Source organism: Sapajus apella, unplaced genomic scaffold (assembly GCF_009761245.1).
Source record: "Sapajus apella isolate SASKATOON/1434 unplaced genomic scaffold, GSC_monkey_1.0 scaffold46, whole genome shotgun sequence".
NCBI lineage: Eukaryota > Metazoa > Chordata > Mammalia > Primates > Cebidae > Sapajus > Sapajus apella.
The window spans coordinates 4,983,383-5,005,811 of NW_022436986.1; the positions used below are offsets into that span (position 1 = coordinate 4,983,383).

General features: G+C 46.8%; 1 protein-coding gene across 1 annotated transcript in view; it reads right to left on the reverse strand.

Annotated features, from left to right (window-relative positions):
- GABBR2 (gamma-aminobutyric acid type B receptor subunit 2) overlaps nt 1-22,429 on the reverse strand; it is a 421,806-nt gene that overhangs the window by 267,960 nt on the left and 131,417 nt on the right. The gene's annotated exons all lie outside the window — the stretch shown is intronic.

Here is a 22,429-nt window from a genome sequence, read left to right on the forward strand (position 1 = left end):
AAAATTGTTTTTGCTACATGGCATTCTGTGATTCTTTACTACCCTCTTCACTCCCTTCTTCAACATTTCTATTATTATTTGATTTAAAGAAGATTGGAAAACAACTATGAGTTCCAAAAATCCTTTTAAGTCAAAAATGGGAGTAAATTAGAGAAATAGCAAAACTAAGTCAACAGATCATCATTTCTAGACTTAAAAGTTGCAAGAACTAAGGAGAATTAGATGGTATTTCTTTTTCTTTTTCTTTTTTTTTTTTTTTTCTGAGACAGAGTCTTGCTCTGTTGCCTAGGCTGAAGTGCAGTGGCATGATCTCGGCTCACTGCAGCCTCCACCTCCCAGGTTCAAGCAATTCTCCCACCTCAGCCTCCCGAGTAGCTAGGATTATAGGCATACCACCACACCTGGCTAATTTTGTATTTTTGGTAGAGACAGGATTTCACCATGCTGGCCAGGCTGGTCCCAAACTCCTGACCTCAGGTGATGCACTCACCTCAGCCTCCCACAGTGTTAGGATTAGAGGGGTGAGCCACGGCGCCCAGCTAAATGGCATTTCTTACAATCACATAAGGCCTTTTAATTTACAAAGCCCCTTCCCACAATATTCCTCCTCCCTGGGGAAAGCAGGGGAGGAGCATACCCATTTTACACATGAGAAGCCTCAGTGAAGGAAAGGATGCGCTCACACTCATGCGGCTGCCACCAGGCAGGGACATCATTCTAAAGCAGGGTTTCCAAATCCTAATCTATGATTTTAAAACGGCGCATTACACTGCCACGTGTGTACCTATGCAACAATCTTGCATGTTCTTCACATGTACCCCAAAACCTGAAATGCAATAAAATAAATAAATGGAGGGGGAAAAAAACGGCGTGTTAATTAAACAAATAATAATGATATTACTTGTCTAATTGTGTACAATTAGAACGTATGTCTTTCTCTTAAACTTCTGATAAAATGTTCCATTTTCCCCTCACAGCTGTGCAAGTGACAAATGCAGGAAATTAACAAATTACATTAGAAGCCTCTTTGGTTTCCTCGGCTCCTTTGCACTTGGCTTTCAGCTGATGTCTTTAGGGGTAAGAAGCGTTCTCGTGTGATCACAGCTGTGAAGCCAACTTCCTTTTAATTACCTTACTGCAGAAATCATATCTCCTCAAGTCAATATGGCGCCTCTAATCAGTCCACAAGTTGAAATCACATCTATCGAGGAGGGAGTTCTGGGGCCCCAGCTCGAGTCTTTAAGTGGGAGAGGATGCAGCATTTCTTACTTCTGGGAACACACTTCCTACTTATTTGTCCAGGCCCACTCACAGACACCTCCTCCAGGGAGCCCTCCCTGCTCTCCCTCAGTTCTCCCAGCACTGTTTCTTCCCCTTGTGGGTGAGGCACTGGGAAGTGATTGGCAGCCAGGCCCACTTCACTGATTGCTCTATGAGTTCATTGAGGGCTGTCTCCGAGAGTTTGCTCTACAGTCATGGGAGAAGTGGAGGAGAAAGGGAGACAAGAGGGTCACAAAATGCCTTCACACTTGTGTTCTCCATACAGGAACTCACCCAGTTCTCACACAAAACAGAGCGGAGGAGGACAGAAAGTGCTGGTTTATCTGGCTGAGGAAAACAGGGTTTGGGCCTGTTTCCCTTGAGCAGACAGAGCCCAGGCAAAGCTCTGAGCCGCAGACTCGAACCAAGGAATCATTAACCAGACAGGTGAAGGTTGCCAAGGAGGCCTGAGAGCCACCTGCCCACTGACACTCAGGACCCATGGGAGGGCCTGCAGGGTGGCAGTCGCTGGGCACCCCACAGCCCCAATCCCAGGGACGCCGTGGCTCCAGAGGAAGGGGTCATATTAGGTTCAGTTTACCCTGTGAGCCAACACCTTTCTCAAGCAAGAAAGTGGAACACAAGATTCCATACCTCTGAAATGTGCTTCGCGGTCAGTCCCGAGGAAGCTGAGCTGAGTCAAGATCAGAGATTCAAAGATGCTTTCCAAGAACGAGAACTTTTGCTCCACGGGGCAAGGGATCACCCAGGCCCGGGGGGGCGGGGGCGGGGGCTGGGGCCGCGCATGGGCACGAGCACCCGGAAGTGAGCGCCACTGTGTGCTCTTGCCCATGCGCGGCCCCAGCCCCGCCGGAACACGAAGACCCAGCTCCTCTGATCCGCTGCAAGCTCGCCACCAACCTGCTAGGCCTCGGTTTCCTTACCTGTAAAATGGGTAGAATAAGTCCTGCCCTGACTAACTCTCGGGGGCTCTGTTAAAAATAAACTGAGGCCGGGTGCTGTGGCCCACGCCTGAATCCTAGCGCTTTGGGAGGCTGATGTAGGCGGATTGCTTCAGCTCAGGAATTGGAGACCAGTCTGCGCAACTTGGCAAAACCCCATCTCTATAGAAAAAAAATAAAATAAAATTAGCCACACGTGGTGGCACATGCCTGTGGTCCCAGCTTCCTGGGAGGCTGAGGCAGAAGAATTGCTTGAGCCTGGGAGGTCGAGGCTGCAGTGAGCCGTGATAGTGCCACTGTACTTCAGCTTGGGCAACAGAGCGAGACCCTACTTCAAAAATAAATAAGTAAACACACTGAGAACTTGGGTATGAACATGTTTTATAGGAAATGAGTAATGGGAAATGAGGGTTATGAGGCCCACCCGGCCTGCTCCCTCTCCACCTCTTCTACTGCTTCAGCATCCTCTCACCCCCTCACGCCAGCCTTCTCTTTCCCAAAGCAGGCTCTCCATCATTCCCCTCTGAAAAAGCCTTTCTGAACACCTCCCTACCTCCTGTGTAAGCCGGGGGTGCCTCCCCCACTGCACCCACATCAGACCTTATCACATATACCATCATTGCACTCAAGCGGTCACAGAATAAGCAAGTACTCAAGTGTGTGTTGAATAAATGAATGCATGAACGAATGCAGAGGGAGCAAACTTACTATGTGGGGTCTGAGAGGGAAAACTAGGGTCAATATATAACTCTCAGGGAGCCTGATATGGCCAATATGAAAAAGAAATAGTTCAATATGAAAAAGAAATAAGGTATTCAAGAGTGAATCAAAACCTTGCAAAGTACTGAGTTCCCCAGCACTGGAGGTATTCAAGAAGATCCTCAGGAATCATCTGCCAGGGTCACAGAGGGGATTCCCAAATCAGCAGGGAGTTGAATTAGTCAGTGGTGTGCTTTATACTCCTGGGAGCATACCCAGCGATTTCTACTTTATACCTTAAGAGGTATGCTTTCCCCTAATTTGCTTTTATACTACTTTCTTAGTAAATCATATAATTTTTCATCATGGTATTTAGATAAAATTATGAGTCAATTTAAAGGAACATACTCAATATGTTAATAATACAAGGTGTACATGCACTGGCAGAGTCAAGAAAGTGATATGCAAATGATAAAGTCAGGGATACATGGGATTTCAGGTTCATTAAAGAGTTTTTTTTACCAGAATACATGCTCCTCAGAAATAAAAGTCTCCTACCCAAATCTCTATCACCTTCCATTAAATTAGGTCGTAATATGAATTTAAACCATTATAGAATGAGTTAGACTTTTATCTGGGCATTGGGGAATGGGCACTATCAGAAGTGTCAAGAAGAGAGGGTAGTTATCTTAAATAAGAGAAGTCAGCTACATACAATAACTGAAATGGCCTAAGCAATAGTGTTGCCAGATTTAAGCAAGTTTGGGACATTCTTATAAAAGACAAAAGCAAAAAACCTTTTTGTGTATCTGAAACTCAAATTTAACTGGGCATCTTGTATTCTACCTGCTAGCCCTAAGTAACCATTCAGGCCAGCTGTGGAAAAGGCTGAACCTATGCCATATCGCCAGTGGGCTGACAGGGGCTACTGAGAAGTGGGCTAAGGGAGTAAAGAATGAGCGTTTAGTGACATATTAGTTATGCCTACAATTAGCATAGAAGGGTAAAACAATACCATGGGCATCATCTATTTATGGGCCATTCTGGGCTTGTTCTATTCCTCAATTTACACGTGGAGGACCAGAAAGAAGGGACTTGCCCAGTCTTGCCCCCCAAGTTCACGGCTCTCAGGGCTAAACCCATTTGCTTCTCCACACTGCCTGCTCAGAATCCAAACAGAACCCTCCCTACACCACGATTATGTAACTCCAGACTATCCTGAGCAAACATGACCACTCACATCATCAGCCAGAACGCCCACAGCCACTCAAACCCTCCACCTGATCCAATGTCTCATCATGACTACACTGGAATGCTCTAGAATAACACAAAAGATGTGAAACAAAATCCATTGACACCAAGTTCTGTTGAAGGAATTGTCACTGTGACAGCAAAGCACTCAGGGATCTGAACCCCACACTGCTGATATGGTATCTCCAGGGCTCGCGGCAGTACAGTTCTACGTTTGACTCTTGGTAGAAACTGAAAACAAGCATCACGCTTTATTACAAAGCAGCTCTTTCACTTATTGTTACATTGCATGGAATTGGATTGAATTTTTTTTTTCCTTAGTCTTTCTGTTCCTTCCCTCCCCTTTCTGGGCCTCAGTTTCCTTAAGGAGACTGTTTTAGGTAGTTTTTATTTCAGCTCTAAAATTTTATGATTTTGTAATTATATGTTTAATTAATTTTTATTTTATTTATTTATTTTGAGGCAGGTCTCACTCTCTTGCCCAGGCTGAAGTGCAGCGGTGTGATCTCTGCTCACTTCAGCCTCCACTTCCTGGGCTCAAGCAATCCTCCCACCTCAGTCTCCCAAGTAGCTTGGACTATAGGCATGCACCACCACCTCTGCCTAATTTTTGTATTTTTAGTATAGATGGGGTTTTGCCATGTTGGCCAGGCTGGTCTCAAACTCCAGGACTCAAGTGATCCATCTACCTCGCTTGGCCTCCCAAAGTGCTGGGATTACAGGCGTGAGCCAGATGTTTAATTTACAAACCAAAGAGAAATTCTTCTGTCTTTACGCAAGAAAATGAAAATTGCTGGACTAGAGATAATGCCACCAGAGTGTTTTAAATCAGCCTCTTTCACAAAGAGATTTATTTATTCTAATTGTTTTATGTCTCCATTTATATATTAGCCTTTTACTTTCAGCCCTTTTTAATCAAGTTCATTCATTAGTTTTCTCAGCAAAGATGTATTTTCTAGAAAAATTATAGATGCAGTTTAACTTTGACCCACAAATTCCACTTCTAGGAATTCATACCCAGTTTACACTGGCACAAATGTGACATGTGGCCAAGCTTATTCCAAAAGACTGGAAATAATCCAAATGTCCATCAGTAGGGGACTGGCTGTACAAACTATGGTACATCCACACAAAGCAGTGCTGTGCATCTGTAAAAATAAATAAGGACTGTCTTTCTACAGTGATAATACAGTGAAATCTGGGAAAATTAAGTAAAAAAAAAAAAAAGCAAGGTGCAAAACAATGTAGGCTGTATGCTCCCTTTGCAGGAAAAGAAACGAGGAACACACACACACACACAAACACACACACACTCACACACACATGCTCATATTCTCAATAAAAAAAACTGGAAGACAAATTTAAAAACTAATAAAAATGGTCACATTATATAAGGATGGCATGGGACAGAATGGAGAGAACTTAGATCGGAGCCAAGGATTCTCTGCTATACATTTGACTATGGATGATATAAAAGTTGTGTTTATTTTTAAAAAATAAAATTAATCAACAAGGAGGAAAAAAATCAACCCCTAAACACTGAAAACAAACCAGAACAAAGGAATCACAAATACACACACACACACACACACACACACACACACACACACACACACACAGGTACATTCACAGCTTTTTATTTTGAAAAATATTTAAACCAAAGAAGTTGAAAGAATAGCACGAGGCATACTTTCACTTAGATTCACCATTTTCCACATCTGCTTTCCTCTCCCTCTTTCTAAATATATATATATATATATATATATAGTGTGTGTGTGTGTGTGTATGCACACACATACACTTAATTATGTTGTTTTTGAAGCATTTGAAGTTAGCTTACAAATATCATGACACCTCATAACTAAATAGTTCAGAATACATCTTGTAAAGAATGAAATTATCCTATATCATTATAATGTCATTATATTTACGAAAATGAACAATAATTCAGTACCATCTAATGCATAGTCCATATTCAAATTTCTTCAATTTCCAAAAAATGCCCTTCTATTTTAAAAATTCAGGATCCAATCAATATTCATGCCTTACTTTTGGTTGGGATATTTTTATTTTTTCATTTACAACGGGCCTAGGTTGCCTTTTGGGATTTTTGTTTGTTTGTTTTCCACCATATGTACTTTTTTGGAAGAATTCAGGCCAAGTGAATTACAGAATGATCCATATTTGTCTGATGATCTCATGGTCAGATGACAGTTTAAATACTTTAAAGATATTAAAAATTATATTTTCAAGCTCATTCCACTGGGGGAAAAAAAAAAAAAACCTTGAAGGAATGACCCTGGCCAGTAGCAACGAGTGTACCTAGCACCCAAATGTTTATTTCTTAATACAGTTTTCTACCAGGAAGAATCAGGGCTCCTTGGAAGAATGGCTGATTTCTAGGACTAAGGCAGGTAAAATATTAAGTGTTCAAATTCGTAGGGGAAGAGAAACAGAAAGAAGCAGGAGGAGAAGAAAGAGTCAAAAAAGGGAAAACGATTCTGGTGAGAAAAATGCTGGATTAAATGTAGAAGAAAGAACCGAATTAGAAAATGAGGTCAGGTGTGGTAGCTCACACCTGCAATCCCAGCACTTTGGGGAGGGGAGGCCAAGGCAGGAGGCTCGATTGAGCCCAAGAGTTTGAATCCCACCTGAGCAACATGGTGAGACTCCATCTCTACAAAAAAATTTTAAAATTAGCCTAGCATGGTGGCACGTGTCCATAATCCCAGCTACTGGGGAAGCTGAGGCAGAAGGATCCCTTGAGCCCAGGAGTTTGAGGTTACAGTGAGTTATGATCATGCTTCTGCACTCTAGCCTGGGTGACAGAGTGAGACTTTGTCTCTTAAAAAAAAAAAAAGAAAAAGAAAAAAGAAAATGACCATCTTGCAACACCAATATGATACTGAGGGAGCCAATTGTCATCAGTTGAAGCTAAAACCATTGAGTAAAAGCTTGTGAGGAAATAGGATAGTCATATGGTCTCAGAGTTTCACCCCATAGATTACTTCATAATTACAGAGGGGTGAAAACATATATTTACAGTAAATTTCAAAGATACCACCTTAACCAAGTGATCAAACTTGTATCATCAATAATAGTTCAAATTGACATCCTGGGCCTCCTGACTCGATGCACTGGGAAGAGCATGGCATAAAAAATGTAGTATTCTTGCCAAAACTCATGAATCTCATCATGAGGAAACAAATGCCAATTGTGGGACATTTTATAAAGTAATTGGCTTGGGTTATCCAAAAAAAGATCATTTCCTGAAAGCCACAAATACATGACAACAAAGACAATGCATGTTCCTTGCTTCTATCCAAATACATTCCAATAAGGACAGCTTTGGGACAACTGGAAAAAATCTCAATATGGACCCTATATTTGGTAATATTGTATCACTGTTAAACTTTTCAGATGTGGTTATATTAGGGTTATGTAAAAGGATATAATTGTCTTAGGAGATGCATGCTAATGTATTGGGGTGAAGGGTCATTGTGTCTGCAAACTATTGTCAAGTGCTTCAACAACAAAAAAATCAGTGAGTGTGCAAGTGTGTGTGTGTGCAAGTGTGTGTGTGTGTGTGTGTGTGTGTGTGTGGGTAGGAGAGGGGAAAACAGAGGAAAAGCAAAAACAATTTGGCAACATATAAACTGTGAATCTAGATAAAGAGTAAATGATGCTCACTGTACTTTCTTTTCTTTTTGCAGGTTAAAATAACTTTTGAAAAACAAAAGTGGAGGACAATTTTGGGGGGAAGGTAGAGCATAAATAGAGCAGCAAATGCTGGGCATGGTCGCTCACACCTGTAATCTCAGCACTTTGGTAGGCCTAGGTGAGAGGATCCCATGAGGTCAGGAGTTTGAAACCAGCCTGGGCAACATGAGAAGAAGGGCAACCCCATCTCTACAAAAAATAAAAAAATTAGCCAGGTATGGTGGTGTGCACCTGTAATCCCAGCTACTTCGGGGGCTGAGGTGGGAGGATCACTTGAGCCTAGAAAATGGAAGTTGCAGTGAGCTGAGATCATGGCATTGCACTCCAGCCTGGGTGACAGAGCAGGACCCTGTCCTAAAATTAAAAAATATAAAATAAAAAATAGAGCAGCAAAACTACTCTCTACATTAAAAATAATGTCTCCAGCTCACTGAAATGTAGTACATTCAATGTATTTTTTTTAAATCCATGAATTCATGATGCTACTTACATAAAAGAGAGAGATTGAGAGAGCGCCCAAAACCAAAACAGAAACCAAGGATTCACAGAGGTTCCCCTGGATTCTGGGTTGTGAGCTGGGCTCTGAAGTTCCCACCACAAACAAAGAAGATGCTGCCCCGACCTCACAGAGAGGACAATAACCATCAGGCAAGGCTGCACTGTAGGAGGAAGTGAGCATGCATGGGCAGCGGGTGTGATGGACACGTCTACCGGAGGCATGCCCTGGAAAGGCTTCCCAAAGAAGTGGTGCTGAAGCCTTCTTGTGAGTGTCGGCCAGAGGACTGGGCCAAAACGGCTTTGCTGTGCCAAAGGTCCCTGTGCCCATTTCTCTAGGAATGTGCCCAGAGTCTCAGAAGGCACCCAGGATGGGAAGGAACTCATTCTCTGATACTTGAAGAGGCTAAGACAGTACAAGATAATAGCTTTTATGGGAGCATGGGGAAAATGGAGAAAATTATGCTGAAATCAGCATTTATGAATAATGTCTAGATCGTTATCTAACCTAGGATTGTTTTTCTCAAGTTGAGCCCTTCCCACTCTATAAAGCTCAATCTCTTCATCATGGAAATAATAAATAATGTAATCATCTTAGGTAACAGATTCAAAGCAAAAGCCTTCTGTATAATTCACAACTAATGTGGAATATGCTCAATTTAGAAAAAAATCCGTTTATTCATTATAAAACCATCCAGAGCAGGACTATAAGTACTATTCTTGAAATACTTAGAATAGTTATTGATTTTCACCAACAACCAGTACATCTATTTTCTGAGTTCAACTGAATCATTTATTTTTTATACACAACGAGTTACTGAATGAGTAATAAGTTTAAAAGTGGTGTGTATGCATGTGTGGGTGTTGGGGGTCATGAATGATTTACAGGGAGAACACGGCCTGTGTCAGGAGACACGCATTGCCTGGGTCCTCCATGGACAGGCAGGAAGTTCCTTGCCAACACAGCTGGAGAGGGAGGCAGAGACCCGGGGTCTGGAGCCTCTGTGGCCCCCGGAAAGGCCACTCCTAGTGGCCTTCGGGAGACCTCATCTTGTAGCCTGCTTGCAGCAGGGAGCGGGGCCAGACTCTGCTTTCTTTGAATCTTATTTTCCCCAATCTGAGAACAGGCCTAACCAGGACGATGCCTGCTTTTCTTCCCCGAGGAGTGCAGCGATGGTTACATGATACTGAGTGACAGGTAGTGTAGCCTTGCGGTTGCAAGCAGGGACTCCGGAGCTTTGACAAGGCACTCAACCTCTTTGTGCCTCAGTTTTCTCATCTGTGAAATGAGGAGACTAGCAACCTCTTGGGGATGGCATGTGAAGTAAATGAGTTAATTTATGCACGGTGTTTACAAAGTGGTTTTGTAACAGGCCCTCCAGGTGTGTTCATCTACAATTCCTGAGCACCTACTTGAAGCCAGGCCCTCGGGGCACTGCTAAGGCTCAGACGGGCAAGGACTGTCTGGGCCTGAAGAAGCTGTTTGGCAGGTGACACTCATCAGGGATTGTAATATACTGAAGAACGGGCAAAACAAAGAAAGTGAGGAAAATGCAAAAGGAGGGGCTGGGTACCTCTTCCAGCTGGGACCAGGGCCAGGGAGGACTAGGAAGCCTTCCTGGAGGAGGAGGTAATACTTGAACTAAATATCAGCAAATACAGAGGACTGAGCCAGGGAGTGGGGGAGCAGAAAGGGCATCGCACAGTGGGAACAGGATGGGTAATAGCTCTTGAGCTGTAGGGAGCAGGCTCTATGCCTCAGCATGAGGGGAAAGGACTGGACGGGGGAGGCCAGCAGAAAGGCCGGCACCACAGCTCTCTGCACTAGCTGAGGTTTGCTTTACACAGGCCACATCAGCTCTCTGGGCCTCACTTCCTGCAGAAGGGGTGTCCTCCACCTGGAAAGCTCTGGTGGAGACCAAGAGACATTAAAGCTGAAGGCCTGGCACAGCTGCACGGCTGCTCCTCTACTCTGTGGAGTTACGTGTGTGAGTGGCCTCAGCGCCTGAGCGCTTGCTTGGTTCCTTCTCACAGTTTCTAGCCATGGAGGGGAAACCAGGCCTTATGAGCCAGAGAAATCACAGGCAGAGGCCCAAGAGGGATGATGCCAGGATTAAGGTAGGCATTGATGGATCTGAGCCACAGGGCATAATGAGAAGCCATTACCAAGGTTATCAAGGCCCATCAACTGGCCTATCCCACTCCTCTTACACAGGGACCCACAGGGAGCAAGAGATGCCCCAAGACCACATAGCTCATCCCATGGAGGTGATCCCAGATCCCAGGGCTCTGCCTCTACCTGCAGAGATAGGCCAGGATGCCACCTGGGTGACTGTGTCCTTGAGTGGATGCCCATAGGAGGAAGAAGGAAGGCAATGCACCAGCACCCAGGATCAGAATGATGCCACTGCCAAGCCCCAGACCAGGAACCGAGGCTGGAAGAGGCTAAGCAACCTGCCCCAGGCACCTGCTAACAAACACCAGGGCCTGAATGTGAACCCCAGCCTATCTGCCCAAGCCTGAGGTGCACCTGGTATTACTGGTACATTGGCTCTCTGGGCCTCCATTTGTTCATTTGCACAGGTGAGCACAACACAATTTACCAAACAGAACACGGGACGGGGCAATCAGTGCCATGCCATCACATGCACCTGTGCTTCTGTCCCCAGAACACCTGCCCAGCGGCTCAGCAGGCATCTTCCCAGGCTCACACGCTAAGGCAGTGGTTCCTCCCCAACAGCTGTGCCTCAGAATCACCTGGGGTGCTAACACACAGCACAGAGGATGAGGCGCCTACAAGCAGGATGAGAGCTGGCGAAGGTGACCAACTTGTCCCAGCTGGCCTGGGACTTTCCTGGTTTTAATACACACAGTCCTACTTCCTGGGGCACTCTCAATCCCAAAACAGGTATGACTGGTCACCCTATGGCTAGTGGGTTTTTGTATTTTACCAAGTTTCCAGAGGATCTTGATACTCACAAAATTTGAGAATCACCGCCATAAAAATGCCAATTTTTAGTCAATTTTCCTCAACAAAATAGTAACCTTCACTCATGAATTACAGGAATAATGTTTTAAGAATAATACTGATGGCTGGGCGTGGTGGCCCACACCTGTAATCCCAGCACTTTGGGAGGCTGAGGTGGGCAGATCACTTGAGCTCAGGAGCTCGAGACCAGCCTGGACAAGGCAAAACCCTGTCTCTACAAAAATTTTTTTTAAAAATTAGCTGGGCATGGTGGTGTGTGTCTGTAGTCCCAGCTACTTAGGGAGTCTGAGGTGGGAGGATCACTTGAGCATGGGAGGTCAAGGCTGCAAGACCCTGTCTCAAAAAAATAAAAAAGAAGAAGAAGAAGAAGAAGAGTATTGCATGCCTGCTGGGTGCCCGGCACTGTGTTCCACATTTACTATATCTGTCTCTCATCCCAACCTTATCAGGTTGGTATTAATCCCATTTTACATGTTTGTCCCCAGAGGGAGCTCATTTTCGAATTCCCTCTCCAGTTCTTTCTAGATGCAATCTGTAATTCCAGACTCAACTCTATGCAATCTGCAGTTGCGCTGATCACTAGCAGCACCAGCTGTACCGTAAGTAGTGGGAGTGATTTATTTATTTAGAATGAATTATTTACACCCCGTATATTCCCAGAAAAAGGGTTGAAGTGGCTGGCGGTGAAAGATGCATAAACAATGAGGCCATTGGAGTTACACATTAGGAACTGACATTACTTTAGAGACCATGATCTTGAATTAAAAATAGGGGTCAGCACCTTAAATTGAATCTTTCACCAGGCCAACAGGAAAGACATGGGGTGTGTCCTTGCAGGAATAGATTGGGAACTGCCCTGCCCTTGAGAGCTTCCGGCCCTTCTTCAACCTACCTCTAATTCTCTGAAAACCAGAAAAACAGCATGTGCGCCCTCTAACAGCTGCTGTTTCGCCTCTCCTGTAGGTCCTCTGTTTTAATTTTACTGTTCTGAATCACCTTCATGGTCAGTGATAGTTAATTTCATACACACAACTTTGGATCTGAAGACAAATGGAGACCTATAAATTTTCAGGGCCCAGCTGGCATCTCAGTAGCGGTAACATCACCACCTGAGATCTTAGTGGGGCTGACGGTCTGCAAAGGGCTTCCACATGCTTCAGCATCCCCATCCCATCTAATACTCTCAATAGTGCCAGAAGGGTGGACGGGATTATCTCCATTGCACTGTGAGTTCAGTAAGGTGCTGAGGGGGCTGCTAATTTGCCCAGGTTCCCTCTGTCAGTGAGAGACATCAGAGCTTTGGAATTCCAGGCTACTGCATCAAACTGCCTCTTTGCCATGTCTCTCACTCTTGGGGTGGTGGTGTTGGGTGGTGGATTTGCACTCCTCTGGGAGACCAGGGGACAGTATACAGTAGGCGCTGCACTTGTTGAGTGACAGAATGAATGAATACTATAGGCTGAGTCAGTGAATGAATGAATGGATGAATGAATGAGAACAGAACCTCTCTTCCCCTGAAGATTGGTGGGTGCTGCCAGGATCCATGCAAGTCAGGTTGGATGTGGGGACCACGTCTTCACCCCTTCCACCAAAAAAGTAGGGTTTTGGATCATGAAGGGCAGTGATACCCCAGACCAACTCAAAGCTGTGGAGTGAATCTCCACCTCCATCCCTCACACACATTATTGGGTCCCTGTAAGTGGGACCAAGCATGGAGAGACTAATCAGACATGACTACTGTCTTTAGGGTGCCACAGTCAAATGGGGGAGGCAAAAGTGGAGGCAATGATGACACTCTGGTATAGACACGATCCTGTAACAAAGGACGCCAGACACGTGACGTAACATCCCCAGAAGCTCAGGAGAGCCAGCAACTCACTTGCCAACTCTCACAGGCTCGTGGTTTTCAAGGTGAAAAGGAGAGGGCAGGCCTGCAGGCATGGTGGACCCCTCAGGGGAAGGCTGGGGCCTTCAAATAGCACAGAACAGCTGAGCAGTTTCAAGGGACTCTGGGGACTGGAGCTAGAAGATTTGGGGCAAATGGGGTGGGGGGAGCAGGCACCAGTCAGCACTTTTTCCACCATGGAGCCTGCCACATGCTCCATCCCTCTGGCCTCTGCAGTTGCCTGCAGCTGCCCCACAGCCCTGTGTCCTAGGAATGCTGTTGCCATGGCCACCATGGGTCCCACTTCAAGCCAACTCCCAAACTCCTTTGTCCTGAGCACCCTACTACCAATTGTATCCAAACAAAAAGCTACCAAGCTGTTCCTCATCTCATGCGCGACATACTGCCCACTCTGATGGGCTTGACTGCACTGGGCATCTGATCACAGCCAGGAAGGACCCTCCAAAGTCCCCAGATCCTTGGGGTCTCTCCTACCCACTCTGCTTGGCCCATAGTGCATGCCCATGGTATCATTTCTTCTCTTCCCTTTCTTCTTGTTTCTAATGAATTCAGAAGGTGGAAGCATCTCATAGATTATTAATGTGCTTTAACAGCCCCCCTAGAGACCAGTGCAAAGAAATGGCTCCAACCCATGCTGCATTACTGACCTCTATTCTCTTTCTTAAAGAGCAGCAGCAGTAGTTTCCAGCTGTGCCTCATCGCACTGCTGCTCCTAAGTGGTTTCCAATCAAGGCTGCAGACCCTCCTGCATGCTCTGTGGCAAGGGCATGGCAGCCACATGGGCCGGGTTGTGGCAGGATTCTGGCCTGCTGGGTTTTGACTGTTCGGGGCTGAGAGGCAGACATTGTGTGTACTTTGAGCATCTTGCTGAAGAGCCCGCATTCCGTCCCTGACCCCTTACTTTCAGTGCACTGTCAGAGTAAAAAAACCCTGTTGTCGGCCAGGTGCGGTGGCTCAAGCCTGTAATCCCAGCACTTTGGGAGGCTGAGGCAGGTGGATCACAAGGTCAAGAGATCGAGACCATCCTGGGCAACATGGTGAAACCCCGTCTCTACTAAAAATACAAAAAAAAAAAAAATTAGCTGGGCATGGTGGTGTGTGCCTGTGGTCCCAGCTACCCAGGAGGCTGAGGTAGGAGAATTGCTTGAACCGAAGAGGCGGAGGTTGCAGCGAGCTGAGATCACGCCACTGCACTCCAGCCTGGCGACAGAGCAAGACTCTGTGTCAAAAACAAAAACAAAAAAACCTGTTGTCCATTGCAAAGCAATAAACTCCAGTAGCCATAATCAGAGATCTGCTTTTAGCAAAGGAGTCCTAGGCATCATCACAGCAGCTACTGGATTACAGTTTATAAAAGGGTTTTCCCTTGAAGAAAAAACATCTGCACAAAACACAGAAGGCAGGTTTGCTATTCTCATTTTACATAACAGAAAAGTGAGGCTGAGGGAGAGAAAAGCAGACCATGGCACATGCTGCTAAGTGCTAGAGGGGAAGCCAGAGCCCAGCGTTGCTGTGACTGTGAAGTCTTTGGCAAGGCCCTGCCCCATCTGGATCTCTGTTTTTCAGTCTGTACAACAGGAGACTGGACCCAATGCCTGCTAAGCCTCTACCAGCTCTGCCATTCCGTGAATCTACCTCAAATTCCACAAGCCACAGCTATGTAACAAGCAATCTTTTGATTTCTCAGACAACATACAGTTTAATAAAACAATCGTTTGAGAAAATCAAGTCGGATCACAACATTTCTGTTCCTATGAAGCAAAATGGCACGACTGACCCTTTAGAATGATGCTGGAATTCAGTAAATAGCAAAAGGCCTGATTTGGGGGTTCTCACTGATTTGTTTTTTAAATGTCAAAACCAGGCATGCTTTTGGCTTTTCAGAAATCAAGCCTTAAATGTACTGGGACTCCATTGCCAATACCTCTACACACACACAGTCAACATCCTTCCATCCGAAGGTCCTCCGTGCCTCCACTCCCTGGCGTGAACTTCTCCAAGGAGCAGCCCATGGCACAAGCCGAAATGTTTCTTCCCAGGAAGGTCCTCGGGAGGATTGCTAAGGCAGGGTGGGCTGCGAGGGGAGGCTGGGGCCAGCGCCAGGAGAAGTGCACCTACAATTTAATAATCTGCCATGGCTGCCTTTTAAAGGACAGGCTCTGTGGGATACAGGGCTTGAGGAAACAGTGTTTGCACTTTCCTACGAGCAGCCCTTTATCCCTTCAGGAATCTGACTTTATTTTCATCAGCGAGACGATTTCTTTCTGCAAGCTGAGGCTACGATCATCTCACTCCCAAGCGGGAAGGAGTGTGGTCCTGGTCTCTGAGGATGTCGAACACCCTCTCACTGGCGTCTCTTGGACCTTCCCCGGGCTCTGTCTCCATCTTCCCCACCCAACTCCAAATTCTCCTGCTTTTTCCCAGGTCCCATGCATTCAGGACAGATCAGCCTGGTAGGAGATCTGGAGGACTGCCCCCAAAATAAACACAAGCCACCCTTAGATCTCTGAGGACAGGATTCTGGGTGGGTCTGAAAAATACTACAAAGGAAACATATCAGTTAGAAAACGGGGGGAGTTCTGAGATGGAGATGTGGGCTGAGGCTGAGCCCACGGCCATGTTAGGGCTCCCTCTACATTTGTTTAACAAAGGGCTGCAGCTGGAGAATCCTTGGGTGACTTTAGGTCTGGTGCTCTGATGACACGCCCTTGGTTCTTAGGGGACCAACCCAAGGCCTCGAAGGCAGGCACCTGGCTCTCTGTCAGCAGATATGCTCTGAGCACTGTTCTGGCATCACTGCCAGTCCTGCACCAAACCAAGGGGTACGGTGAATGAGATACAACTCTGACCTGCAGCTGCAGGCTGTGGGTAGGCAGACATAGCAAACACCCTGGGAGGGATGTGCAGGTCAGGTCAGGGAGCACAGGGGAGGCAATGGGGGGCATTGCAAAGAAGGGGCACCCAAGCTGCACTGGGAAGAATGAGCACAGTCCTGCCAGCAGCCTGTACTGAGGCCAGCAGCATGAAGGGGCAGAAGGTGGGCTGGGAAAACGGCAAGGTGATGGGGCACTCCATGGACTGAGCGTCATCCTGGCGGCACTGGGATATTTGCCCTGGCAACATATTTTGCACCCCACCGCCACCCCCGCCGTGACCTCCTCCATGTCCTCTTTTCCACACAGGCAGCATCAATTAGAGTTTTCTGGACCAGCAGCATTTGTTAAAGAGCTCAGGTGTCTGGGAGATGAACCAGGCCTTGGAGAACTCCTGGCCTAGCAAGTCTCCAGGCCTTAGAGAACTCCTGACCTAGCAAGTGCATCGCAGTCACCTGAGCCACTGGTACTGAAATGGCCATGGCCGTGACCAATGAAGAGTACAGTGCTAGAGGGATGTGATAAGCCCCTAACCTAGATCTACTCAGAGTGGAGCCCTAGAATTCACATTGTTGACAAGAACCCCCATAAGTGACTCTTCCCATATAGTTGGAGAACCACTGACCTGGTATTTGCCTATTCTGTGTATTAAATTTCCCCGCAGCCAGCCTGGCTGAAACCAGACTGCTCAGGGAACCTTGGTCCACAGGGAACTATGACTTCTCAGCCAGGCAGCTTGCTGCATGCTGGAGGCCTCCAGAGGCAGGGCTTGCTCACAGGAGGTGGAAGCCCTGCTTCCCTCTAACTTCAGCCATGGCTCCAGAAAAATCTATCAAAGACAGCCATGCAACGCTGGAGGTCCAGACTCCTCCCTCCTCCCTAGTGCCCCGTGTACTCTCCAAGCTGAACACTCTCAGTTCTCCAATGTCCAGGCTGTGACCCTTCCCTGATGCCTCCCTGGGTCAGGCCCTAGTGGGTTCCTCCCAGTGTGAGGCCCAGATTGGAACTCTGCACCCTGGGCTGGCTGTGACAATGAGACACTTTGGAGAGGGACAGAGCCACTCTCACCTGCATGTCAGACCCTGGACTCTGTGAAGGCCCTTGCATATAGAGGGAGAAACTGAGGTTCCCAGTGGCTAGTGACTCACATCACGACTAAAACAATATTAGCCTCTCCGCACAGCAGCTATGAATCAAGAGGCCCAGCAAAAGGCAAAAGTTAAATTTAACTGATTTCAGCACCAGGGGGAATTTTCACCCCTCTGGTGTGTGAATCCCTATTTTTGTGAAGCCAGGAAACAGAAACAACTGATTACGCATTCCCGGCTGTCTGTCCGGCAAGCACTGCTCCTCCAAAAAGGGCAGCCAGAGCTTCTTTCAGTTACACAGATTACACGCAATTTCCCATTTGTGAAGCTCTGTTCTGAAGCCCAGCCTTGAATAAGTTAAGAGATTCATCAAATCCCTTGAGCACCTGTAGACCCACCCGTCCACCCCTTCGCCATCTCTGGAAACAAGCTTAGCCTCCCTGAGTTGGGGTTGGGGTGGCGTGGGAGGTCCACAGAGTGTGGCTCATCATAAATGGGGCTATGTTCCCTGGGAGTGAGAAGGAGGCAGGAATCCAGGCTCCCAGGCTATGCCCAGATCAAGATCCAGATCTTTGTTCTTATATCTTCCTTGCTGGCTGCACAAGGCAGAGAGAGTTAGAGAAGTCCAAACTGTCAAGTACCCTCCAGTTCCCAGGCCCCCAGCATCCCCCATCCATGTCCAGCTGCAGTGGCTGATCCAGCCCCAGTGTCTAGTAATGAATGTCAGTGCAGTAGTTGTCTGGGTGTGGGCATCTCCCCGACAAGGAGCCTGGGAAAACGCAGAGCAAGTCTGGAGGTGGAGGCTGAGAATCTGTGTGGGCCACCGCCCTCCCTGCACCACAGACAGGGCCACCCTGTGAGAGGCTCTGCCATGGAGCATTTCAGGCCCCTCTGTCTGCCTATCGTCTGCACATGGCACAGTTCAGTACTCATTGAGGACCTACTGTGAGCCCCGGCCCTGCACCAGACATTGGGAACCAAGAGATGAAGATGGGGAGGGGAAGGGCTGCCCCTAAGAAGCTCACAATCTGATATGGAAGACTGGCTGTAGAACAAATTATTTTTCACAACACTTAATTTAAAAAAAAAAATAGAGACTTTTTTACCCAGGCAGGAGTATAGTGGCATGATCATAGCTCACTGCAGCCTTGAATTCCTAGGCTTGAGTTATCCTCCTGCTTCAGCCTCTCAAGTACCCGGGACTACAGGAATGTGCCACCACACTCAGCTAACTTTATACATTTTTGTAGAGATGAGGTCTCACTACGTTCCCCAAGCTGGCCTCAAACCCCTGGCTTAAAGCCATCCTCCTGCATTGGCCTCCCAAAGCACTGGGATTACAGACATGAGTCACCATGCCCAGCCTACTTTATTAAATTTTATTTTTGTTAATTGAGGTAAAATAAACATATAAAATTTGCTGTCGCTACCAGTAATTTTAAGTGTATCATTTATTGACATGAAATTTATTTAATAAGAGAATACTGTACACAGTACAGGAGGATGTGGATGGTGTTTCTCAATGTTCGTTTCACTGTTAGTCTCCTAAGAAGCCTCTCTGGCTAGTTTTTTCCTACTCTTGTCCCCTGGTGAAATTGTAATACCACAGGCATACATAGATCTGTTTGTGTACTACATCTATATCTATGCTTTATATATTTAAAAAGTAATTTTTTTTTTGCCTCCCCACAAGAACCAATTTTTATCCCTTGGAGGAGATATCACCCCCTATTGAGAAAGCAGGGCGTAGAGGAGGAAGAGAAATAATTCATTTACTTTTTGAGCAGGGAATGGGAGGCACTGAAGGAAAGGGGTGGAAGAAGGAGATCAGGGAAGGCATCACAGAAGAAGTGGTATCCAGGGTTTTGAAGGATAAGCAGGAGTTCTGCAAAACAGGGAAGGGCCTCAGTGTCAAGTCCCACTTGCTGGGCAACTGGAGTTCCTGCCTTCCTCCAGCCATTAGTCATTACAGTATTGGTCTCCAAGATGGCCCCCAGTGAGCTTCACCTCCTGCTACACCTTGGTACTACCCCTCTCTAAATAAGCGCTAATTTGTGTAATCCACAGATTACAGCAGAAGTTACAGTATGCAATTCCCAAAGCTAAGTCCTAAAAGACTTTGTCACCTCTGCCTTGGTCTTTTCATAACTCACTTTGGAGGATGCCAGCTGCCTTGTCATAAGGACACTTAGGCAGCCGTATGGAGACCTGCACATGGAGAGGAGCCACATTGGAAGCAGATCCTCCAGCCCCAGTCAAGCCTTCAGATGATGCCAGTCCCCAGCCTTCAAATCCTCCCACTGGGCCCCAAACACCATAGAGCAAACATAAGTCATTCAGTGTGTCTTAATTCCTGAACCAGAGAAATAATGAAATAACACAGGATATTGCTGTTTTAAGCCACTAAATTTGGGGGGGATTTGTCATCCAGTAATGAATAACTAACACAATCCCCATCTCATAACCCAGTTCCCTGTCTTATCAACTCCTCTAGGTTGGAGGGCTGTCCTGCTCTTGGTGAGGCCAGGTAGTTCTGGTCTGCAAGCTGGGGAGTTTCCAACACCGTACTTGTTCCTGCAGCTCCTCAGGGAAATCTGAGGGACAGATGGTTCCAAGTGACACTGAGAATCAGGAAGCTCCTTGGATTCCTCTCTGGGTAGGGGATTTCCCTGGGACCTTGGCCTCTCATGCCTGGACAAAGTGCCCATCTGCAGATCCTTCCATCCCTTCCCAACTCCCTCCATCCCTCTGATCATTGAGCAGACTTCTAATGCAGAATGTGAAATGTTAGGCATAGGGAAAAAAAGAAGTCCATGTTCTGTCCTCAAGGAGCTCACAGCTCAGCTGGAGAGACAAACAGTTATAAACACACCCCCACATCTGCCAAACCCTAAGAGAGGGACAGGCAGAGCGGAATGGGACACTGGGCTGTGCACACGCTGTGCTGAATTAAACAAGGGGAAGTGATAGAAAGGCTTTCTAGGGCCCTACCTTAGCAGCCCCCTAGTAGCAGGCAAGAAAGTCTTCCTGAAGGAGGTGACATTTAAGCTGGGTCTCAAAGAATGGGTAGCACTTGATCTAGGAAGAATGGGATGTTTTCGGTGGTAGGAACAGTGTAAGAAAATATGGGAATGCAGGAAAGACCAGGAATGCCAAGTAATCAGGGCATTCAACTTGGGGAGTGGGAGGACACAGGGCAGGACTAAGAACAAAGAATACTTACTTAGCACTTACTGTGTGCCAGGCACAGCTCTGATCACTTTTCAGTCTTTTGATCCACACAGCAACCCCGTGAAAGCAGTCCTATTACTACCTTGATCATGCAGATGAGGAAACCAAGGCTCAGGGAAGCAGCAGTGACTCTGACTAGCAGAGAATGTGCTCCTCGATATTCAGGAAAGCAAGCTCATGCCCAGAGAAGTTAAGTGACTGGTCCAAGGTCTCCACAGCTGTTCTAAGCACCTTGAGGGCCTGAGGCCAGGCTCCTGCGGCACACTGAGCCATGCTGGCTTTCAGGTGTGTGGTTAGGTTTGCAGTTAGGTTTGCACCAGTGCACAGGGCTGCTATTCTGGCCACCTCTTCCCATTGCATCTGCTCACAATCAGTGTGGCCTGCTCCGGCCACAAGGAGTGACTCAGCACTCCCCAAACCCACACACTTCCCCACCTCCCGCTTTTGCACGCCCAGTTTCCTCTGCAGCGGCGCTCTCCCCCAAGTCTCCGGCTGTCCAACGCCCTCTCCTCCTTCAGCAGCCAGCTCCACTGAACCTGCCATAGCACCTGCCCTGGGGCTTCCTTGATCTGGGGCTGAGTGAGGGGCCCTCGCCTGGGCCCCCACCCCTCTTTCATAACACCTGTCACAGCTTGTGCCCACCGCCCCTAGTGGCTGCAAGCTTGGGCTCCACCCCAGCACCCCATACATTCAGCACCAGACTCAGAGGAGGTTCTCAGTCAATGCAAGTGGAATGCAACAGATCCTCTACATGGTCAGGCTCCTGCTCGCCCTGTCACTATCATTCTCTTCAACCTGACTTCCTACCCACCACACTCCAGCCCCACTGCCCTGTTTTCTGTTCCATGAGTACGCCAGGTTCTTTTCTATCACAAGCTGCCTTCCTCTATTTGCTATTCCATTCACTGACATGGAATGCACTTCACCCAGTGGTCTCTTTCTCACCCTTCAGGTCTCAGCTTGAATGTCACCTCCTCCAAGAGACCTTTTCTGACTACCCCAAGACAGTCACCATATATCTCATCACCCTGTTTCCTTCTGTTATAGCCAAGTTTCCTTACTACAATCTTATCTGAAGGGACAGACTGCCTGAGTTAAAATCCTGGCCCTACTACTTATTAGCTGTGAGTCCTTGGGCAAGTTACATAGCTTTTCTGTGCCTCAGTTCCGTTATCTATAAAATGAGGGTGATAAGGTACCTACAGCATAGAGCTGTTATAAAAATTAAATGAGTTCATGCAGAAAAATACAAAGAACAGTGTCTGGCACATGGCAGGCCCTCCATATACAGCCTTAATAATAATATTTTTATTATTTACTTGCTTCTTGCCTGTCTTACTCCTAGAATGTAAGCTCCAGAATAATGCAAACCACGTCTATTCTGTTCGGCACTGTATCCCCATTGTGCCCGCCAAAATCCAGGCACAGAGTAAGTTGCCTATAATATTTGTTGGGTGGATGGATAGATGGATGTATGGATGGATGGACGGACAGACGGATGGACAGATGGATGGATGGATGGATAGGTGAATTGATGGGTGAAAGGATGGATGGATGGATGGATAGGTGAATGGGTGGATGGATACATGGATGGATGGATACATGGATGGATGGATGCATGGATGGATGGATGAATGAACAGAAGGACAGATGGATGGATAGACGGATAGGTGAATGGGTAGGTGGACAGATGGACGGATGCATGGATGGATGGATAAATTGATAGGTGAAAGGATGGATGGATAGATGGATGGGTGGATGGATGGATGGATGGATGGATGGGTGGATGGATGGAGCAATAAAGTAAACATGTGTATGGGCCACCACTCACCCCTGGTGGTCATATAGTTCTACACTCTTCTTTCCCATCCCAAATAACAGCTAATAACAGACTGGCAAGTCTCGCCTACAACACACTATATTCAGTGATGTATAAAATCTGCCAGGGCAAAGAG